At 49.1% G+C, this 16,396-nt stretch overlaps 1 long non-coding RNA gene and 1 pseudogene across 3 annotated transcripts in view; one reads left to right on the forward strand and one right to left on the reverse strand.

Moving 5' to 3' along the window:
* The window catches only part of LOC308626796, a 58,054-nt gene that overhangs the window by 12,899 nt on the left and 28,759 nt on the right, over window positions 1-16,396 (reverse strand). The gene's annotated exons all lie outside the window — the stretch shown is intronic.
* LOC308627138 (putative ATP-dependent RNA helicase DDX28) lies at window positions 741-7,784 on the forward strand (annotated as a pseudogene). The gene is made up of 3 exons (XR_014017912.1): window positions 741-752; window positions 833-2,864; window positions 6,818-7,784. The product of XR_014017912.1 is annotated as a putative ATP-dependent RNA helicase DDX28 (transcript).

The raw sequence follows: 16,396 nt of genomic DNA on the forward strand, positions 1-16,396 counted from the left end.
GCTTAACAGGTAACTCTCCAGAAAGTCTATCATGTATCAAAATGCTATTTGAAATTTAGTAGTATTTATCTCTATAACGGTATCTGATGAAAGTAAAACTCTTTCTCCAGATGTTAAGAACCTCCCAGGTGCTTAATCCACGTTTACCTTATCTGCTACCCCAGGCACTGGAAATTACAGAAATGATCGGACACCCATTTTCGGGATCCGTTCAAGAAGTACCAGTAGTGTAAGGCTTTTTGGCAACCTGAACAACTGAATTCAAGTAAAATATTCTGCCTGACCGTGGCTTTGTGAGACAAGCCACAGACCTGTAGCAGGACCCTCCTCTCTGCTGTTTACGGAATTGAGGTATCTGACTGGAAAGCCGGTGGAGGTGAACTACCCAAGAAAGCAGTGGGTTCAGGATGAGAATTTGGAAAGGGTGACAAGGGAGGGGAGAATGAACCTCAGCTGAAAAGAAAGGGGAAAAGTACCAAGAGATGAGTTCTCTTGACTGAAGAGAAGATACGCTGAAAGCCATCAGCTTGCCCTCGGGGCCCTCAGCTCTCTGGGGAGCTCTAAGGGAAGGGTGAGCCTGGACCTACGACTCCGGACTCCTGGTCTCGGCCCCCAGGCCTGACCATTCACTCAGACTCTCAATAAATACTTGTATTCAAAGAACTTACACGGGGACCACATGTGGGAAAACATCGCCGCACCCTCATAAGTCACAGGGGGAGACCCGAACTGGCCAAGCCATGACAGGAGCTGTGAGGGCGACAACAGAGCACGGCAGGGATCGGACATCGGATCGCCAGAAGCCCTCCGCCCTCCTGGTTCGTACTGCCAGGGCCCCATCGCCGCGTATCGCCGGACCCCGGTCCTGCCTCCGTCGCGCACCCTTCCCCAAGGTTGGCGGGGGTCTGGAGTCACCATCCCCGGTTCGGACCTACAGACCTCGCCGCTGCTGAGCTCTACAGATCCCGCTCCTTCCACACAGTGCGCCGAGTCCGCGGACCTTACTGAGCCGCGCCGGCCACCGTCCGCGAGGCCTTGGCGCGCCTGTGACGTCACTGTCGTGCGCCTCTCCCGCAGCAAAGGGAGTACGGCTCTGGCACGGCGGCTGCGGCTGTGGTCACTCGCGGCTCGGTTGCTTCTGGCGCCTCGCTGGGACCTAACGGTCCGCGGCCCCAACGAGCCCCTGCTTGTGGTGCGCATCCCGCGGGCTCTACAGCGGCGGCAGGAAGAGCGGCAGAGCGGGCAGCGGAGCCCCCCGCGGCCGGGGCCGGCGCGACTGGGGCCGGCGCGGCCGGGGCCGCTGCTGATGTCAGCGCGGCGACCGGAGTTGAATCAGCGGCACACCTCACGCTGGGCCCTTGGGAGCCCGCGCCACTCGCTTCGTGCGGCTGGAGGAATCGGCGCGCCCACGCGGACCATTTCTCCATCGAGCGCGCGCAGTATGAGACTCCAGCGCTGCGGAACCTCTCGCCCAACGGCTGCTGAACCGAACTGGGTCTGGAGCTCCGCGTTCTGAGCGCACTACAAGAGGCTGCTCCCGAAGTTGTTCGGCCCACAACCGTGCAGTCGAGTACCATTCCCCTACTCCTTCGCGGCCGCCACATCCTCTGCGCCGCAGAAACCGGCAGTGGCAAAACTGTCAGCTACATGCTACCTCTCCTTCAACGGCTCTTGGGCCAGCCAAGCCTGGACCCCTGTCGTATCCCTGCTCCTCGAGGCCTGGTTCTTGTGCCTTCTCGAGAATTAGCCTAACTGGTGCGGGCCGTGGCCCAGCCCTTGGGTAGCTCCTTGAACCTCCAGGTGTGGGAGTTAGGGGGAGGCCATGGCATGAGGGGGACCAGGCTGCAACTGTCCAAACAACCTCCAGCAGATATTCTGGTGGCCACTCCGGGGGCTCTGTGGAAGGCCCTGAAAACTCAACTGATCAGCCTGGAGCCCCTCTCCTTCTTGGTGTTGGATGATGCAGACACGCTGTTGGATGAAAGCTTCCTGGAACTGGTGGATTACATCTTGGAGGGGAGCCATATAGCAGAAGGCCCAGCTGACTTAAAAGACCCCTTCAATCCCAAAGCTCAGTTAGTGCTGGTGGAGGCCACATTTCCCGAAGGTGTAGGCCAGCTGCTGAGTAAAGTTGCCAGCTTAGACTCTCTAACCCCCGTTACCAGTGACAAGCTCCACTGCATCATGCCTCATGTCAGACAGACATTCATGAGGCTGAAGGGAACAGAGAAGGTGACTGGGTTGGTACAGATCCTTAGGCAGCATGACAGAGCATATAGGACTGGCGCCGCAGGAACTGTTCTGGTGTTCTGTAATTGCTCCAGCACTGTGAACTGGCTGGGGTATATATTCTGGATGACCACAAAATCCAACACTTAAGACTGCAGGGACAAATGCCAGCCTCAATGAGAGCAGGCATCTTCCAGTCCTTCCAGAAGGGCTCCCGAGAGACATTCTTCTCTGCACAGACATCGCCTCTCGGGGCCTGGACAGCACCCAGGTGGAGCTAGTCATCAATTATGATTTCCCTCTCACCCTGCAAGACTACATCCACAGAGCAGGGAGGGTGGGCCGGGTGGGGGGCGAGGTGCCAGGCACCGTCGTCAGCTTTGTGACCCATCCCTGGGACGTGAGCCTGGCTCAGAAGATTGAACTGGCAGCTTGCCGGAGGAGAAGCCTCCCAGGACTGGGGGCCTCAGCGAGACAGCCTTTGCACCAGCAAACCTTATTGCAGCAGGCTTATATATGATGCCATGACAGGGACCTTTCCCTCTGTGCTGGATGGGTGAGCACACTTGTCAGTAGGGTGCTCTGGGCTGCCTAGTCACCTTCTGAAGACCCGGGCTGCTGTCTGGCTTCAAAAGGTTAGTTGCTGGCCAGCACTTGAGGGTGAACTACTGCGCTTGGCTCTCTGCAGTCTTTCACGTGAAGAATAATGTCGATCTTGGCTCTGTATTATGTCATGGTTTCTAACAATAAGCCATGTTTCTATGGGTGCCCCTTAATAACAGTTTCCACTGGGGCAGAATTCAGTAGACTCTGAGAAGATGCACACTCCAAACTACCACACTTAGGACGAAGGCTCTTTCAATTGATGTTTTACTTTAAATTTTGTTTCCTGCCCCCAAACATCCATTAAGCCCCCAGGAGAAGGAAAAGGGGATGTGACTAGCAATAGAGAGAAACTTTCTTCACAACAATGGCCATGGCAAGCTTAGGCGCTTTTGGTGAAATCTCTCTGGGAAGTACTGGCAGAGGAATAAAAGGCAAACTGACACCGAAGTATTGCTTGGTGTGCATTTCCAGGCTCTGCCTTCTTTCTCATCTCTTGGTGGCAGGTGGAGGAAGAGGAGAAAAGGTTAAACTTTTTTATAAACCGGCAGAATAAGCTTATAACATCCTCTCACTATTTCTGCATAGGTTCTAGTCTCTGCAGCATTATATAAGCTTTGCCCAAAGTAATGAACTGTTGAAAGTCAAACGTAATACTTCACCAAACTTAAAAATGCTTGCACACTGGAAAGGGTTAAGTTGCAGAGAACACAAATGGACCCAGAGCAACCTTAGCCGAAAGAGAATATTGTGCTAAATGTACAGTCATAGCTCTATTCCATATGAAGAAACAGAAGGATAAAAGAACTTGGTCAAAATCACCCAAGTAAGTAGGAAAGAATCTGGTCTGTCTGTCCTAAGGGTTGTGTTCTTTAATCACCAGGCTAGCTTTTCTCAAATCTGATTCATGCATAGAATAACTATACACCTCTGCTTGCCTTGAATATTCCCTGTTTATACGTATGCCTGCTGCAGTTTTTAATATTGCCCACTTTGACTCCCAAAAGCAACCGAGAATACACAATAATTTGGTCTCTCTATCCATGGACCACTGTGGTGGGACTGCCCAGGAAGCTTATGGAAAGTGCAGCTTCCTGAGCCCTACTCCAGATCTAGATAAGTTTTCTGAGGGTTGGCTCAAGAATCCAGGTATAAGGCTTTTTAAGTGGTTTGGTGGAACCCCCCAGGTGATTCTCTCGCTCTCTTAAGTTAATAAACCGTTTATTCTGCCTCCCCCAGATGCCCAGCCAGGTCCTGTTAAGGTAGGAGTCCCCACACCACATCAGAGGGATGCTCCCAGCTAAGTAATCTCTGGAGCCTTGGAGATTCTGAATGGTCTCATGCTGGCCCACCTGCCGTGACAAACCTCCGCCAGAGCAAGCATTCCCCTTCACATTTACCTTCTACCACTCCAAAAGGCAGTCTGCTCCAATGAGGCCTGACTTCGTCTGTCCTAACGGGCACCCACTGATTCAAGCAGTTTAGGGACAGAAGGTGCTGTGGCTTTCAACCAGGGTGGCCCACCCTCTAAAAGGGTAGTCCAAGCAGTCTCTACCTCCTGGGCACATCCCCTCTGCAACAGCCCCAGTAAACGAAGGTCCCATCTTTGCTTTTTCAAGGTCGGCAACAGGGAGTCCCCTCCTAAAGAAGGTTCTCTCTCATTGCCACACTATCAAAGGCTGCCCCAAATGTGGTTCCTTCCTGTGGGCCTGATCAGGCTAAGGGCAGAGTTGTCTCTTTCCTTCTCTGAGTCGGACCAAGTTGTCTTACTAACCCCTCTTCACAGTGTTGACCATGATTTTCACGGGGGCTGCTGCTGAGCCTTTATCTCATCCTTTCATGGTGGAGAGAGAGAGGATTATAATGATTTTTACTTCTAGGGGAGAGGGGAGTGTAATGATTATGTTGTCATTTTGTATTATGTCCTTTTGTCATGAATTTGTTTTGAATTTCATATTAAAATGGGCCCACCATTCCCACTTTGTGAGGTCATTCAGCACCCTCATTTTGCACCTTTAACATCTCTCTCAGTATCACTTGGAAATGTTTGAAATGGCATGAGCTTGTCCTCACATTCCTATCAGCTGTAAATCCGGAGCCCCGACATGAACGTAACACCTGAGCAGAACACCTCTCCACTACCTGTGTAACACTGGGTAGGCTCCTTAACATCTTGGTTTTTCTAAGCCCTCAGGTGTAAAAATGTGAGGGTTCTATGAATTTATATTTGGGGCAGGACAAGGTCGAGAAGAGTGTGTCTTTGCTTGTATTCTTCCAAACTGGAATGTCTTCCCTCTCTTCCCCATGGGTCCAAATCTCACTTGTCCTTCAGGCCCACTGCCAAGGAGCCTTCCCTGATTCCCCAGTCCACACAATTCTCTGCCTCTTAGGGTCAGTGCCATACAACCTAGCTGTCTCTTAACGTTAATCTTGCCTCTCAAGCCAATTTCAGAATGTGGATCTCTCTTGCCCTCCTGGGGCCCCTGGGGCTGTACCAGCCCACCTGCACGCCCCACGTGGGGTGTCTACTAGACTAGGGCATGGGTGGGGAAGCCCAGGGGTGAGGGGCCGGGCAGAGTACCTCTGCCTCCACCCTGCTCTCCTCCACAAAACTGCCCCTCCTCCTGAAGCCTGACCCGCAAGTCACAGGTTCCTTATTATGACCTCACTGGGTAGTGATGACCTCACAGGCCTTCTCACAGTTTCCATGGCAGTGTAACTATGGAAACTCAGAGAAACTTCCCTACCAGTTCTCCACCAGATACCAATCTCTTTGGTTGTCTGAGAGAGAATGTCTGACCGGATCGTCTATATTTACTCAAACCTGTGCTCTGTTCCCTGGCTGGGCAGTGCAGCAGGTACACTGAGACCGGGCATCTGTAGAAGAGGCATGGTGTACACACAACCTCACCTGGCTGCCACATGTTCCTGTGGGGCTTGCCCACTACGTAAACCTCAGCACTTTCCCAGCTGTAAGTAATACCAGTGACCTGGGACACCTTCAGGGTCCCACAGTGCTCACTGCTGAGGACAAGTGAAAGGTCATCCCTGAACTAGTGTGCAGGAAGCTTCTGATCTTTATAAATGTTGCCTTCCGCTTTGGGCTACAGGATGCTTCCATTCAGACCCTTTCCTGATTGGCCTCTTAGCAAAAGGCAAGTGCGTTTTTGTTGGCAGATGGTAAACGGAGCAGTTTGAGGAAGAGGGCCACTCTTGAACCGCACCTTCAAACCCAGGCGCCTCTGTGTTGTCATGTACACATCTATATCGGTCCCCTCAGACACATCCCATACTGAGCTGCTGAGTACTAGGGGAGAGGGTGGTGCCATATTCATGGGAAGACCGGAAGGACCAAGGGGCGTGATGAAGTGCTAATGAGACTGGAGGGCTGAGCAGATGGTGTCCCAGGAGGCTGGGTGGATGTGAGCCTACACTTGGTACCCAGAACCCGGTTCTGAGTCTCCTGATCACTCTGCCTCAGTACTTGGCCTTGTTCTAATCTAGATAAAAGTATCAGAGGGCTAGAGTTCAGTGTGGTTGTAACAGGCATTATAAATGGGGCCCAAGAGGGGTTGCCAAGGTGGGAGTGGTCCTTAACCAATTTATATTAGGTTATCTTTTTCCAAAACTTGAAAGACGTTTCCATTAAAGCCTCAGAAGTGACACACTGCAAGAAATGTTTTCTCTGTTGTGGAAGGGAGAGATGGAGAGGATCATGATTGCAATTTCTTTCGGGTTCTACTGTTTTCCCTGGCAACGGTGAAGAGACTACCTCACCTGATGCAGCCGTAGGCTCTAGGAATTGCTTTTACAGCCAGTGTCCCTTCTCTAGGGACTCATAGAGGTGATGGGCCAAGTCTGTGTTTTGGATGTCAAGTAGATTAAAGGTCTTCAGCCAGAAACTGGGAGAGACATGAGAGAGGGAAATTCTGGCAGGAGACTGTGTACAGCAGAAGTGACTGATCAGTTCTGATTTTCTTTGCAGCAGCTGTGGCTCCCATTTCTCCTCCTAAACCTGGTCACTACCATGTCCTCAACCGAGGGTGTGGAGAAACGCAGTTGGGCCGGCATGGGGAGACATACTGCCTGGTTGGTGGCTACCGGGCCTACGGGGATGCTCCTTTGGCCATGCCAGCAAAGGCGGAAGCCGAGAAGCCAGTCCCCAGACGTGCTCCCGAGAGAAAGCACGCTCCGGAAGAGTCGGACGAAGATCTCGGTTGCTCCAGACCCAAAATCCGGCGATTGTAGCATGGTACCAGGAGGCGGACTCCACAGAATCTTGCTGGCTGAACCATTCTGAAGACAGGGCAATGGTTTAACTGCCTAAGACAGCGAATGCCTCTTCCTGCAGTGACCCCTCCCGCCCCCCCCCCACTGCCCACTACCACAGATTAGAACCTGCGTCGTTCTGTCTGAGCCTTCCTCAGCCAGGAGCCTCCCTGCACACTCAATGCCCATAAGCCAGGAGCCTCAGAAAGTGAGGTTTGAAATGAGAGTCTGCCCTGAACATCCCAGGGCGGAAGCTGGCCTGGAAGAAAACCTGGCATTCCTCTGCTCAATCCTCACGGGCCCCTTTGTGAGCCGAAGAAAGTGAAGTCTGCACTCTGCGAGCCGAGGAGGATGCAGGAGCAGATACACGGTGCAGAGAAGCCTTAGCAGTCTACCACATGGGCTCCTGCCCTGGGCCATTGTCAGCGGCCACCACCACAAACCAGTGGGGAGCTGGGCTTTTTGAAACTGAAAGCAGCAATCTGTGGCTTCCCAAAGAGCCTCCTGCCTGGGGTCTCAGGAGGCAGGATAGAGAGGCCCAGGAAGCCCTGCTCCCTGAAGCAAGAACAGGATGGAGAGTCAAGCAGCACGCACCCTGTCCCGAGGTTCACATGCTCCTTTATTGCCAGGCCTTTCCGTCCCCAGTGGCGTCCCTTACTGCTCAATAAAATGCTTTTCTGTAACAGATTTCTAGGGTCGCCAGTGCTCAGACTTGGGTCACTACCCCTGTGCTAGGCACTCCTGCCACCTGGGAAAGATTCCAAAGGTGGAACAGCTCCAGGGGGTGCCAGGGATCAGAGCAAAAACTTGAGAGGCTGGGGATGCAGGAGTTTGGGCACAGTCCCTAAATCATCTCAGTGGTTGAGCTGCTGTGAGAAGACACATCCCCAGTGTGCGTGCGTGTGTGTGTGTGTGTGTGTGTGTGTGTTGGGGGGAGGGGGTCCCTAGAGGAGGCAGCTAGCGGGAGGGCCTGAGGCTGGAAATGGGGAATGGCGTGCGGCCTCTGAGCAAGCACAGGCACTTAGCCCTTGAGGTTTCTGGGAAAGCTAGAGCCACAAGGGCCACGAGATAAGGCAAGTGTAGCAGCAGAACCCAGGTGCCAGGTCTTTCTTCAGAACCTACACTTCTCCACGAGGCCGGGCCTTCCACTCTGAGGTAGGAGGGATCCTGGCCAGAAGGTCAGCCAGCAGCTCTGGGACGAAGGTTGCTGCGGCGGGGGCTCTTCTGCCATGGAAGCGACTTCATTTCCTTCCACACAAATAGCCTGCTGACTGGGTTCCTGCTCTGTTGAGTAAAAGGGTCGTTGACTCTCCCCAGAAGGTTGTTCAGTTCACATCCCAAAAGTCCCTCTATTCAGGCCCTGGGGAGGTGTAGCAGCTCCTGAGGGCGCTCTCCTGAGGCTGGCTGACAGAAGTGGGGGAGGTTCCTGATAGTTCCCAGGTGCTGGTTCAAGTCCCCAGAGAATGGTCATGCAGGCTGGGGAGTCAAGTAGGAGGAGAGAGAAGGTTGGGGGCAGAGGGCCCCCTCCTGAATCCAGAGCTCACAAGGTCACCCCCCCCCATTTCCAGAAACTATCTCTTCCCCCACACCAGCCCCCATGGCCCAGTACCGGGAAACCGGGAGCCCAGAGCACTTGTGGCCACAGAGACCCTCGAACGCAGCCCTCGGGGTGGGCGGGGCCGGCTGCAGGCAGATGGGGACGAGGTGTGCTCCAGGGAGGCCTCGAGGTGTGCTCCCGGGAGGCCTCGGGGTGAAGGTGGCCCTCTGAGAGAAGCACCCCAGCTTGGACAGGAAGGTTAGAGGCGGGGGAGAGCAACCTAGGGCGCCCCCTCGGAGCAGTGGGTGTGGGAAGAGGGGCGGGGGCGGAGGGAACCCGCGATGGGAGGCGAGTGGGCTCTCAGCAGAGGCCAGCTTAGCCCGCGGGAGCTGCCTCTGAGCAGGGGGCGGGAGGGCAGTGCGAAGCAGTGCGAAGCCCGGCAGGGCTGCCGGGCTTCCCGGATCGCGGCTCTCCGCACACGGGTCGCAGGGTCCTGTGACTCTGTATCCCCTCCCTCACCCCGCCCCCCTCGCGAGGCCGCGCCGCTGGGTGGCCTGTGTCGACGGGCAGAACCCCATCGCCCGCCCCTCTCACACCCGCCTCTGCCCGCCTGCCTTGCCCTGCGCAGCTTGCGGCCCGGGGGCCTCGAAGGTCACCGTGCACGCAGCCAGCGGCCTCTGCTGTGCCTGCTGCTCCTGCTGGGTCTGCTGCTGTGATCGGTAACCCTCGTGCAGACCACGCTGGGCACCTCCAGCACCCCAAGTCCGCGGGAGCGCACGCGGGCCCTGATGCGGGACTTCCCGCTTGTGGAAGGGTGACTGCAGTGTGTGCGGGCTGCTGGGGGCCGGTGGGGGCCTAGCCTGGCCCTGGGCAGGGGAGGAGGTCCGGAGCATGTAGCGCTAGTGGGGAGGCTCCCTCACACCACCCCTGGATGTCCTCTCCATCGTCTATGGATGCCCTTCCCCTTCTCTGTCATCCCCTCCCTGGTGGGAAACCCTCAGCCCAGGCCTCAGCTGCTCCTAGTATAGTCTGTGTGACAGTGTGAGGTGGGGGACCCCCAGGCTGGCCCAGGCCAGGCAATGTGTCCTGCCCGATCCCAAGACCTAAGGAGCCCACCCATTTGCCTTGACCTCCCTCCAGCCACAACAACATGCCCCTGGTCCTGAGGCAGTTTTACCACAATGGGCTATAGCATGTTAATCTGCGCAATTTCAGCCATGGCTAGACCAGCTTGGACAGGTTGAAAGATGGTCTCGTGGGTGGCCAGGTACCAAAGGGACAAACAAGGTGCCACCATGGCTGCTGGGGAATGTGGGGCAGTTTGGGGGCCACAGAGACCACAGGTTAGTCACATTGGAACGAAGTTACCATAGTGACCTAGAAAGTGCCATGCCATGGATGCCGGGGGCTACAGGGGTCACAGTGAGCCCACCTGATGGGCTTCCAAGTACCACAGAAAAAGAAACGTATTACATGTGACTTCTGGGCACAGTAAGTGCTGTGCCAGCTGAGGAGGCTATGAGAAGCCCAAGGAGTTCCAAAGCCCAAACTAAGCCCTGGCCTTCCCTCAGTTCTGGTCAGCCTACGTCCCATGCCAGACCCACGAACGGGATGCTGTGTGCCTCACCCTGGAACAAATTGACCTCATCCGCCTCATGTGTGCCTCCTATTCTGAGCTGGAGCTTGTGACCTCAGTTAAAGGTAGACGGGGGACTTCCCTGGTCGTCTAGAGGTTAAGACTCCACGCTTCCACTGCAGGGGGGTCGGGTTTGATTCCCGGTGGGGGAACTAAGAGCCCTCATGCTGCGTGGCACGGCCAAAAAAAAAAGGTGAACAGACTGGTGGTAGTGGGTGTTAGGGACTTCAGTAAGCTACCCCTGCCTCTGAAAATGACCATCTGACCTACGTGCCCCCAGCTCTCAACAATACCCGGAAGTTGGCTTGCCTTACTGGTGTGGAGGGTGGCCACTCACTGGACAGTAGCCTCTCCATCTTGCGTACCTTCTATGCGCTGGGTGTGCGCTACGTGACACTCACCCACACCTGCTACATGCCCTGGTGAGCACCTGAATATATTCAGGAAAAAACGCATTCGCCCTTTTTGGCCAACCAAACAAGCGGGCAATGCAAATCAACACTGCAAAGAAGTCTCACTAGACATTGGTCAAAAGGGCCATGCTGAAAAAGTGTAAAAACCAGAAATGCAGGGCAAGTCAAGGAGAAAAGGGAGCTTTTTTACGCTGATGGGCGTGATATAAATTGCCAACGGCCACTCTCGAAAATTGTATGGTGTTTCCTAAAACATCTAAAAAACAGAGCTACAGAGCACAGGGCACTTCCACTCATGGGCTTATATCTTGAGAAAACCAAAAATCGACAGGACACAGGCACCCCAAATTTTAGGGCTGCTGTGTTCACAAAATCCTCGACTCGGGTACACCTTAAGTATCTCATGAAAGAGAAAAATGGATAAACAAGTTGTAGTACTTATGTACAATGGAATATCACTCAGTCATGAAATCAATGTCCTAAGGCTAGTAGCAGCATAAAGAGTGGATTTAGGTACGATGATTCTAAGAGAAATATGTCACACAGATAAAGAAACTTATCATAAGGTATCAGTTATAGACGGAATGTAAAAATCGCTACATGAACTAAATTACAAAACAGAATAGAGTCACACATTTAGAAAACACACTTATGGCTGCTTAAGGGGAAAGGTGAGGTGGGGTGATGCATAAAACAATAGTTTGAAATTAGCACAGATACCGTTCCATCAACCAAATATGTAATAGAGAAGACCTACTCATTGCTCAGTGAACTGGACTCAACACACCTTATTCACCAGAGAAGAATATATCCGCGTAGTAAGAATCTTAAAAAGTATTTATTGATATTTCTCGGTAAGTGAATATAGTGGGTGTAAAGGGGCACAAACACAGCATTGAAAATCAGCTAAATCCCATTATAAATACAAGTTACAAAAAAAAGCAAAGATAGTGAAAGAGAGAGAAATTCTTAAAAAATTCGTTCAGTGGCTGTGATGCAACCTGGATTGACCACATCTAGACCCACAGCAGGAAGAGACATAAGGCTGGACACTCTTGGGGGCGACCGGATTGGTGAGGTTGGGTGAGCAAATGCAGACCCTTTAAAGTAATACTGTGTGCTACCCATTCCATGGGTCAGAAATCTCCAGGTTCAAGGGAATCTTCCTACAGCTAAAACATGCATGGGAAACCCAGAGAATGGTACACCATACGATCGGGAAACGTTTCTAAAACGCACCTAATTTTTCATCTCGTGGTGCTCGGGTTCGCCATTCCAGCTGCTTTACCAACAATCTCCCCACTGGAGAATCAGCACCTTTAACCTCCTGTTTCGTACAGTTTGCAATTTGTCCAGACGTTGAACTGGAAGAGGAGGAACCAATGAGAGATCAGCTCTAGGTGTTTGGACAGGCACATGTCACTCTAATTTCCAATCAGGAAGAAGAATTAACCAAAGGCTCAGCCTGCCCCCCCGGAATCAGAATAGGGCCTGAAGCAATCCTGCGGTTTGGCGGCCAGCTCCCAAAAAGGCGAGTTGAAAAATGGATCTCAGGGGCACTAAAATTCACAAACCTGCAGGATTATAAATGACAACTTTCGTACCTTATTGAGGTAAGGCAACGAAGAGGATTTGAAAACAAGGCAGAATTGCAGGAAACCGTTTTCAAGAGGTAGATCGGAGTTGCCTTTAAAGCACATGAAAAGCGGCAGAACTTCGACAATGATGCAGTTGGCCAAAAAGGGCGTACGTTTTTTTTCCCTGAATATATTCAGGAAAAAACGCGTAGGCCCTTTTTGGCCAACCAAACAAGCGGGCAATGCAAATCCGCACTACAAAGAAGTCTCACTTCGCATCGTTCAAAAGGGGTTTTACCATGTTTGAAATTCCAATATTTTAGCCTGACACGTTTCTGGATTTTAGAAAAAAAATATTTTAAATGAGACAAAAAATCTTTTTTATGACCCAAAAAGACAGCAATCGTTTTCTATTTTTATCTATTTCACTTGCACACAAAAGTCTCATGGGGTTACGTAAAGCAGTCCTGTTGCATGCTGTGCATGGTGCAAGTATGGATTAAAGCTTTGGAATCTTAAGCTTCAATCACCTGAAACTTTTAAATTAGGATGCAAGCAATCCTTTCCAACATTTGGACAGAGAAAGACACTGTCTTTATTTTATTTGTCAGGTAATTAATGTGTCTTTTGCCCCAAGGAGAGAAACAACTGGCACTTCTATCAATGTGTTGTACAAAAATCTTTGAACACAGAGTGCAAGCAGAGGATGATATGAGATGTGAAAAAAAAATAAGAGACCCCTGTGGCATTTTCTCCTAACTTATTGCAATCTCCCATTTAAAATGTGGGAATAATCAATCTCCTGAGGAAAAAGGCCCAAGGAAGCTTTTTGCTTTTGTGGAATAATGCGATGCCTAAAGATTTCACGAGGCAAGAAGAATTAATGAGAATGACCATGAGAAATCAAGAAAAGTCAGACCCATGGATGAAGTGATGTTTACCTCTGTGAATCAATGAGAAGTAGGAGCAAATGAAAAGAAAGCTGAATACAACATTTTCTGAATAAATGTAACCTTTCAGCTGTCATAGACAAATTAATACTCACTATGATACAACATATTTAGTTCAGAAAGTTAACTTAAATGTAAAGCTTAATAATTAGATTTATTGAAGAAACGAAAACATATTTGTGGTTTAAAATATATAATGTGTTCTGCTACAGATAAGAAGACTACATAAATAAATAGAAATAAGACTAAATAGAGGAAAATAACAAATTAGATGTTATTAACATTAAAAACTGACACTCATCTAAAGAAAGAGGAGAGACAGAAAGACAGAAGAACTCATATCAAGCATATATTTAAAACTCCTAAATAAGAAGTCTTCAGATGTTAAAAAAAAAAAGTCTTCAATAAGAAGATAATGTAATAGCAAAGATGGGAAAAATATACCAAAAGATATTTCAAGAAAGAGAGTACAGAATGTTAAGTAAACATATCAAAAGATGCTTGGCTTCTTAGTAGTCAATTAAATGCAAAAAAATGATACCTGGAATTATCACTCACCAACCAGAAAGTTCAAATGAAAATGACAGGTATTATCAAGTTTGACAAGAATGTGTATAATCCTTGAATCTCATTCACTGCTGCTGAAGATGAAAAATCATACAAATGTTTTGAAAATATTTAGAAATATCTAAAAAGATAAACAGATGAAAGCTATGACTCAAAAATTTTACTACTACATGTATATTGAACAATAATTTATACACATACAACCAAAGCTCAAGTTCTCGTATTTATATACCAGTGCTATTCTCAATAGACCCAAACTGAAAATCACTCATATTGTAATACACTTCGGAAAAAATTAATTAATAGTTAAATATTTACGCTATGGAATCCTATGCAACAGTGGCAATGCATGACAACAACAGGCAACCATATAGGCATATTCACAAACAACATAAAATAAAAAAGCCCAATCCAAAAGTGATTTTACTGTGCCATTACATTTATATTTATCTAAAATTTATATTTATATGAAATTATATTTATATAGAATATATAGAATATATAGAATATATATTATATAAATATAGTATATTATATATATATTGTATAAATATAATATATATATTTATATAAAATTTATTTATATTTATATAAAATACAGGTAAAGTGATCTTTTTGTTAGATACCAGAACATTATTCAACCTTAAGGGGAGTAACTAGAATTGGACAAGGGGGGCTCTGAGTATCTGGCAATTTTCTGTGTCTGTATCTAGAAGCTATGTATAGAGTGTATGCAGATTCTGAATTTTCTGAAATTTGTCATTTCCTTACGAACCATGCATGTTTTTAGTTGTTTTTTATACATAACAAAAAGTAAAAACGATAGACTAGGGAAGGTAATTATATTAGCACTTTAATATCCATGCTTTTCAAGGTGAAAGTGAAACGTACTAAATACTTGACATTGTGGTTACTTCTTAAAAGTAAGGTGAAATTTTCAGATTAATAAATAAGACATACTTCTTCATATATAATCCTCAAAGAGGAGGGATAGAAAGGAGTATTATTTTTTTAATTTATTATAGAATAGTTAAGATAGAAAATAATGAAAACAGACTAGGTTTAAAATAGAGCACACTGGACTTCCGTGGTGGCACAGTGGGTAAGAATTTGCCTGCCAATGCAGGGGACAGGGGTTCAATCCCTGGTCTGGGAAGATCCCACATGCTGCAGAGCAACTAAGCCCGTGTGCCACAACTACTTAGCCTGCGCTCTAGAGCCTGCAAGCAACAATTACTGAGCCTGTGTGACACAACTACTGAAGTCCATGCACCTAGAGCCCATACTCCACAAGAAGAGAAACCACCATAAGGAGAAATCCGTGCACCACAATGATGAGTAGCCCCTGCTCGACACAAGTAGAGAAACCCTGTGCAGCACTGAAGACCCAAGGCAACCAAAAATAAATAAAATTAAGTATTGTGACTTGTGAGATGACTCACTCATGTGGCTGTAGGTAAGAGGCCTCAGCTCCTTGCCACGTGAATCTCTCCTTAGGGCTGCTTGAGTGTCCTCATGACATGGCAGCTGGCTTACCCCAGGATGAGTGATCTAGCAGAAACCAAAGCAGAAGCTCCAATATCTTTTATACCTTTGGAAGCTGCACTTTGTCATTTCTGCAATGTCTTATTAGTTAAAACGTCAGCCCTTTTCAAGTGTGAGGAGGCACACAGGTGCATGACGACTGGGAGATAATTAGGGGATGATTAGGGCCATCTTGGAGGCTGGCTACCAAAGTGGCTGACTCACCGAACACTGAATTTTGTTTTCTTCGCTGATGGAGAGAAAATGGTGAGTGAATCTCATTGGTGTTCTTTGAGATGTACCAAAGCTAGCTCTTGCTCTCACCCCCAGCTGTGTGGCTGAGAGGGTCTTGGTGTTCCGGCTGGATGTCAGACCTGTGTCTCTGAGTTGGGAGAGCTGAGTTCAGGACATTGGTCTACCAGAGACCTCTGGCACCTTGTAATATCAAAACGGTGAAAGCCTCCCAGAGATATCTGTCACAACGCTAAGACCCAGCTCCACTCAAAGACTGGTAAGATCCAGTGCTGGACATACCATGCCAAACAACTAGCAAGACAGGAATGCAGGCCCACCCATTATCAGAGAGGCTGCCTAAAATCATAATAAGGTCCCAGACACACCAAAACACACCACCGGATGCGGACCCGCCCACCAGAAAGACAAGATCCAGACACATCCACCAGAACACAGGCACCAGTCCTCTACACCAGAAAGCCTACACAACCCACTGAATCAACCTTAGCCACTGGGGGTAGACACCAAAAACAATGGGAACTACGAATCTGCAGCCTGCGAAAAGGAGACCCCAAACACTGTCCCCAAAGCCAAATGAGAAGACAGAGAAACACAGAGCAGATGAAGGAACAAGGTAAAAACCCACCAGACCAAACAAATGTAGAGGAAATAGGCAGTCTACCTGAAAAAGAATTCAGAGTAATGATACTAAATATGATCCCAAATCTTGGAACTGGAATGGAGAATATACAAGACACATTTAACAAGGACCTAGAAGAACTAAAGAGCAAACAAACAATGATGAACACAGTAAATGGAATTAAAAATTCTCTAGAAAGAAACAATAGCAGAATAAC

This window comes from Mesoplodon bidens (assembly GCF_964165515.1).
Source record: "Mesoplodon bidens genome assembly, chromosome: 13".
Taxonomy (NCBI): Eukaryota; Metazoa; Chordata; class Mammalia; order Artiodactyla; family Ziphiidae; genus Mesoplodon; species Mesoplodon bidens.